We start from the raw sequence: 6490 nt of genomic DNA on the forward strand, positions 1-6490 counted from the left end.
TGCTGCAAAATACTTCTTTGAAGTGTTAAGTAGCAAAGATGTTACCTCAAGGACTAAAGTACTCCTGGCCCAAGCCATGGTATTTCCAATCCCCTCCTGTGCATACAGAAGCTGAACAATGAATAAGGAAGACCGAGGAAGAATTGATACCTTTGAATTATAGTGATGGCAAAGAATATTGAAAGTACATGGCCTCCCAAAAGAAGGAACAAATTTGTCTTGGAAGAAGTGCAGCCAGAGTGCTCATTAGAATGATGATGGCAGGACTTCGTCTTACATACTTAAGACGTGTTATCAGGAGGGGTCAGTCCCTGGAGAAGGACATGGTGTTTGGTAAAGTAGAGGGTCACCAAAAAAGAGGAAGACACTCAATGAGATGAACTGACACAGTGGCTGCAACAATGGGCTCAAACATAGCAATGATTGGGAGGGTGGCAGGATGGAACATTGTTTCATTCTGCTGTAACTGGGCTCATTATGAATCAGTACCATCTCGAGGGCACCTAGCAACAACATACATAAACTATACTTTCACACCTAAAATAGGCATCAGGCTTCCTAATATCAGTGGTGGAAACCTGGTGGTGCTGTGGTTAAGACTTCAGCTGCTAACCAAAAGGTCAGCAGTTCGAATTCACCAGCCACTTCTTGGAAATCCTATGCAGTGGTTACTGGTAAGATAAGAGTTGCTTTCAGTTGTAATTAAGTAAAGAAGACTTCGATTAGATAAGGATGGTACATCATGTGTGCAAGGTGTTTGAAATAGAGGTTAGCAGAAATGGATGGAGAGAGGTGAGCGGCATGCATCTGTCCTCCTCAGGGTATCATTCATCCTGAATGCCACGTTTTATTGTCTTGGTCTTTAAGGATTTGCACTGTCTTTGGATCAGAATGACAATAAAAGTGTTTGACTAATGAGGAGCTTTGAACATTGAGCCCTCAGGGATACAGAGACTGCAAATAGTTGGCCTGTGACCTTCTCACTCAGCAGCCCTTCTCCAGTCAGGGGGCAGCACAGCTGAGACACCACCCACAGATGATCCTCTAGCCCAGGAACCCAGTGCCTGACTCGGTCCCCCTGCCTCTCCTGAGGACAGACCTTCTGCCTACATCATCTAACATCCAGGGCAGATGTTTAGCCTCATTCCTCAGTGATGCCATCCAGGTTACCTAGAGTCCCTTAGTTAATGTTTGGAAATGAGGACAGGTGTTTCACTGCAGGCACATCCAGAAAAAGCTGTGAGAAGAGTTGTTGTTAGGTGCCATTGAGTCAATTCCAACTCATAGCGACCCCATGTACAACAGAACGAAATGTTACCTGATCTTGTGCCATCCTCACAATCATCGCTATGCTTGAGTGTATTGTTGTTCATTATTGCAGCCACTGTGTCAGTCCATCCTCTTGAGGGTCTTCCTCTCAGCAGGGAGACTGATGAAAGTACATGCATAAAATGCTTGGAACTAAGTCTTCCATGGACTCCTGCCTGTCTTCCATCTTCCATCTTTCCTTGTATCTTTGGAGATCAAATGATAGAATTTTGCAAGACCAACCACGTCGTCATTGCAAATACCCATTTTCAACACCATAAACAGTGTCTATACACACGGACCTCGCCAGATGGAATGCACAGGAATCAAATTGACTACATCAGTGGAAGGAGATAATGGAAAAGCTCAATATCATCAGTCAGAACAAGGCCAGGGGTCAGCTGCAGAACAGACCATCAATTGCTCATATGCAAGTTCAAGTCGAAGCTGAAGAAAATTAGAACAAGTCCACAATGGCCATTTATGACTTTTAGCGTATCCCACCTAACTTTAGAGACCATCTCAAGAATAGACTTGATGCCTTTAACACTAATGACCAAACACCAGACGAGTTGTGGAATAACATCAAGGATATCATATGTGGAGAAAGCAAGAGGTCATTAAAAAAGACAAACAAGAAAGAAAAACCAAAATGGGTGTCAGAAGAGACTCAGAAACTGGCTTGTGAACGTTGAGTAGCTAAAGCGAAAGTAAGAATCTATGAAGTAAAAGAGCTGAACAGAAGGTTTCAACAAGTGAAGCCAGAAGACCAAGTAAATTATTATAAGGCCATGTGCAAAGACCTGGAGTTAGAAAAACCAAAACGGAAGAACAAGCTAGGCATTTCTTGAGCTCAAAGAACTGAAGGAAAAATTCGGGCTTCAAGTAGCAATATTGAAGGATTCTATGGGGAAAATATTGAAATATGCAGGAAGCATCAGTAGAAGATGGAAGGTATACACAGAGTACCTATATAAGAAAGAACTGGTCGACATTCAACCATTTCAGGAGGCAGCATATGGTCAGGAACAAATGGTACTGAAGAAAGAAGTCTAAGGTGCACTGAAGGCACTGGTGAAAAACAATGCTTCAGGAATTGAGGGAATACCAAATGAGATGTTTCAACAAACAGATGTAGCACTGTAAGTGCTCTCTCATCTATGCCAAGAAATTTGGAAGAAAACTACCTGACCAACCGGCTGGAAGAGATCCATATTTGTGCTCATCCCAATGAAAAGTGATCCAACCGAATGTGGAAATTATTGAACAATCTCATTAATATCACATGCAAGTAAAATTTTGTGACAATCTTTCAAAAGTGGCTGTAGCAGTACGTCAACAAGGAATTGGCAGAAATCCAAGCTGGATTTAGAAGAACCAGGGGTATTATTGTTAATGTTAGATGGATCCTGGCTGAAACCAGAGAATACCAGAAGGATGTTTACCTGTGTTTTATTGACTATGGAAAAACATCCAACTGTGCAGATCATAGCAAATGATGGATAATATTGCAAAGAATGGGAATTGCAGAATACTTAATTGTGTTCATGAGGAACCTGTACATAGATCAAGAGGCAGTCATTTGATCAAAACAAGGGGATACTGCATGGTTTTAAAATCAGGAAAGGTCTGTGTCAGGGTTGTATCTTTTCACCATACATATTCAATGTGCACGTTGAGCAAATAATCCGAGAGTCTGGATTATATCAGAAAGAACAGGGCAACAGGATTGGAGGAAGACTCATTAACAATCTGCGTTATGCAGATGACACAACCTTGCTTGCTGAAAGTGAAGAGGACTTAAAGCATTTATTGATGAAGATCTGAGACCACAGCCTTCAGTATGGATTGCACCTCAACATAAAGAAAAGAGAAATCCTCACAACTGAACCAATAACAACATCATGATAAACAGAAAAGACTGAAGTTGTAAAGGATTTCATTTTACTTGGATCCACAATCAACACTCATGGGAACAGCCATCTAGAAATCAAACGATGTACTGCATTGGACGAATCTGTTGCAAAAGACCTCTTTAAAGTGTTAAAAAGCAAAGATGTCATCTGAAGATTAAGGTGTGCCTGACCCAAGTCATGGTGTTTTCAATTGCCTGACATGCATGAGAAAAATGGACAGTGAGTAAGGAAGACGGAAGAAGAATCAAAGTCTTTAGATTATGGTGTTGGTGAAGAGTATTGAATATACCATGGACTATCAAAAGAATGAACAATTTTGTCCTGGAAGAAGTACAACTGTTACCAATCGCCAATCTAACACAAAGGTCCTTGTCTTTTCCTCAGTAAGAATACACGCGAAAGACAAACTTCATCTTTAGCAAGCTTTGTTTTGCTTGAGTCAAATAAAAGGAGTCAGCTGGAGACTAAGCCTCTCCAAAAGACTGACTCGAAAAGGGAAGCAAGGTTAGGGCTTATATGGGTTCAGTGGAGACAATAGAGTAATGAATATTTAGTCAGCTTCTTTTTCAAGGGGCAGGTACTTCTCAGAATGGCGGCGCATGCTGATTAGGTTGTACACACACCTGGAATCCAAGATTTAACCCACGGATATTCAAGATGGAGTCTTCTTGGCAGACCTTGGCATCGCTTATTATGTGATGTAGCACAAGCACACTGATCTTCAGCACTACATTGTCATCTTCGGAAGGGCTAAGGAAGGTTAAACAGTGGTCACACTTCGTTCTTCTGGGCATGCGGAGCCTGTAAAGGAGGAAGGGACTAGAAAAACACTAAGAAGGAGATAGTAATTCACAGGTTGTTTCAGTCTTATCTCATGTTGGCAGGGTGTGGTTCCTGTTTACCCAACTTCTAGATGGTAACATTTTAACAGCTCTTTTGTTCCACCAGCACAGTTAACCCTATCTGTCTCACAACCAGAATACTCCTTAGAAGCAAAGATGGTGAGACGATGTCCCACATATTTTGGACATGTTATCACAAGGTACCAGTCCCTGGAGAAGGACATCATGCTTGTTAAAGCAGAGGCAAGACCCTCAACAAGATGCATTGACGTAGTGGCTGCAGCAACAGGTTCAAGCATGACAACAATTGTAAGGATGAGGCAGGATCAATCTGTGTTTCGTTTGGTTGTACATAGGGTCACTATGAGTCAGAACCAACTTAACAGCACATATATATATATTCACATATATGTATACATACCTACATACATATCTTCCACTCTTTTCCTTCTCTGTGCCATAAAAAGCAAAAGTATTTAAACAAATTATAATGACTATCCATTAATTCAATATCAATAAGTTACCTAGAAAAATCTTTGAAATTATTTTAAGACCGTATATCACAAAATACAATTATTAGTGAAATAAAGTTTGTTTAAATAGTCTATATTTTCATTCAGATTTTTACCCTTTGAGATTTTAATAACTGGGCTTTTTTGTTGTTTGTTTTTTTAACTCAAAGCCTTGGCCAACCCTGACCAAGTCATTGATATGCATTTGACCTTTTTCTATTTTGGGTGGGGATTTTTTGTTTTTTCATTGTGATTTTTATCTTTTGAATTCTTAAAATTCCTCTGCAATAGAGAGAGCTTAGTCATGGTTCTTTATCTTGGAGATTCACCCAATTTCTGATAACTGTTTTAGGACAGGATTTTTCTTATTTTAACCTCATCAGAGTCCACATTATTTATCTTAATTTCTTTTGTTTTACAAGGTTGAGAGGGGTCTTTTCTTCAACACCTCTATGGGAGCTACAAGGGCCTCAGAGAGTGAGGGCCAAGGAGCCCTGAACTTGTCCTGCCCTCCCTCTCTAAGGTTTATCCTCAACAAGAAGAAATGGGCAATCTCGATTCATTTACATATGTTTAAGTTGGCATAGGAATTTTGAGAGGCAAAATACTTCCTTTCCTGTAAATATTTGGACTGTTAAATTTTATAAGTGCTTATTTATCACTAAACTGATTGATCAAAGTTCTTTGAAGAAATAATCTAATTTAATAATACCGTCTGGAGGTAGGGAATTATTACACCTTCATAATCCTATCTTTTGTACACTTTAAAGAATCTTTTATAGGATCAATTTAGAATAATTTGTCCTTTATAAGACTGTGGTATACCTATCAAAAAAATTTCCATCTTTTTTCAGTGCACTTTTCAAATAGACCAATTTATATCAAACTTTCTCAAAGTAGCTACTGAAAACCCAAACCCAAATTATAAGACAGGCACAAGAAGCAGTTTTTTTTTGTTTTTTGTGTGTTTTTTTGCAAGAGAAAGAGCTGAGACTTGACCTCACTTAAAAAAAAAAAAAAAAAACTGTCAGCCACAGCCTCCAGCCTGACAGAAGGCAGGAAAAAAAAAAAAAAAAAAAGACACAACTCTGGGTCAGATACAAGCTCTTTGAACATACAAACACACACACAAAAGAGAGACATAAAAGCAACATAAGTTCACTGATCTGTGAGGCCAGCTATAAAAACCAGGCTGTACTCCTAAACAACACAAAACAAAGCAAATAGGGTACCCCTTTTGTTAATGTACCTTTGGAAATTGGTAAGATTGATTCATTTCAACAGGTTCTAGGTAAAAGTGATTAACTTGCCAGAGTCTCAGATGGGTCTCAGACACTTTGACAAAAGCTGAGTAACAAAAAAAAGTTCTCCAAAGAGAAAAGAAGAGACAATGCAATGGGAACCCATTTTCCCAAAGTGGAAGAAAAAAGAGAGAAAACGGGAACTCATTTTCACAAAGTGATCACTGAAATTCCCAATTAAAAATTACTCTTAATATACTCAGCTTATTTTGAACATGAACCTCAAACCAGGATCCCAATATGAGGGAGCTCTAGGCTCACTTCTCTTAGATGTCAAGGATTCTGTTCTCTTGGATTGAAACTTTGGTTTCCCACAGTTGAGTACAACACCTAGCAGGGAGTCTGATGCAGGGTTTGGTGAGTATTTTGTTTTACAGTGTACTGCCATTGCATGAGAGTTTTCTATCAGCTGGTGGGCAGCATAATGCTCTGGCTCATCTCCCGTTCCAGCTTATCCTCACATGAGCATCTTTCTGTTGGCAATAAATACCCTAGAAGACCTTGAAGTTCTCATGCCTACACGTTTTGTGGCTTAAAAAAACTCTGGAATTTCTTTGTAACAACCATATAAAAACCAGTTTCATTCTTTCCGAACCTATTTCATTCTTCCA

This window comes from Loxodonta africana, chromosome 3, assembly GCF_030014295.1.
Source record: "Loxodonta africana isolate mLoxAfr1 chromosome 3, mLoxAfr1.hap2, whole genome shotgun sequence".
Classification (NCBI taxonomy): Eukaryota; Metazoa; Chordata; class Mammalia; order Proboscidea; family Elephantidae; genus Loxodonta; species Loxodonta africana.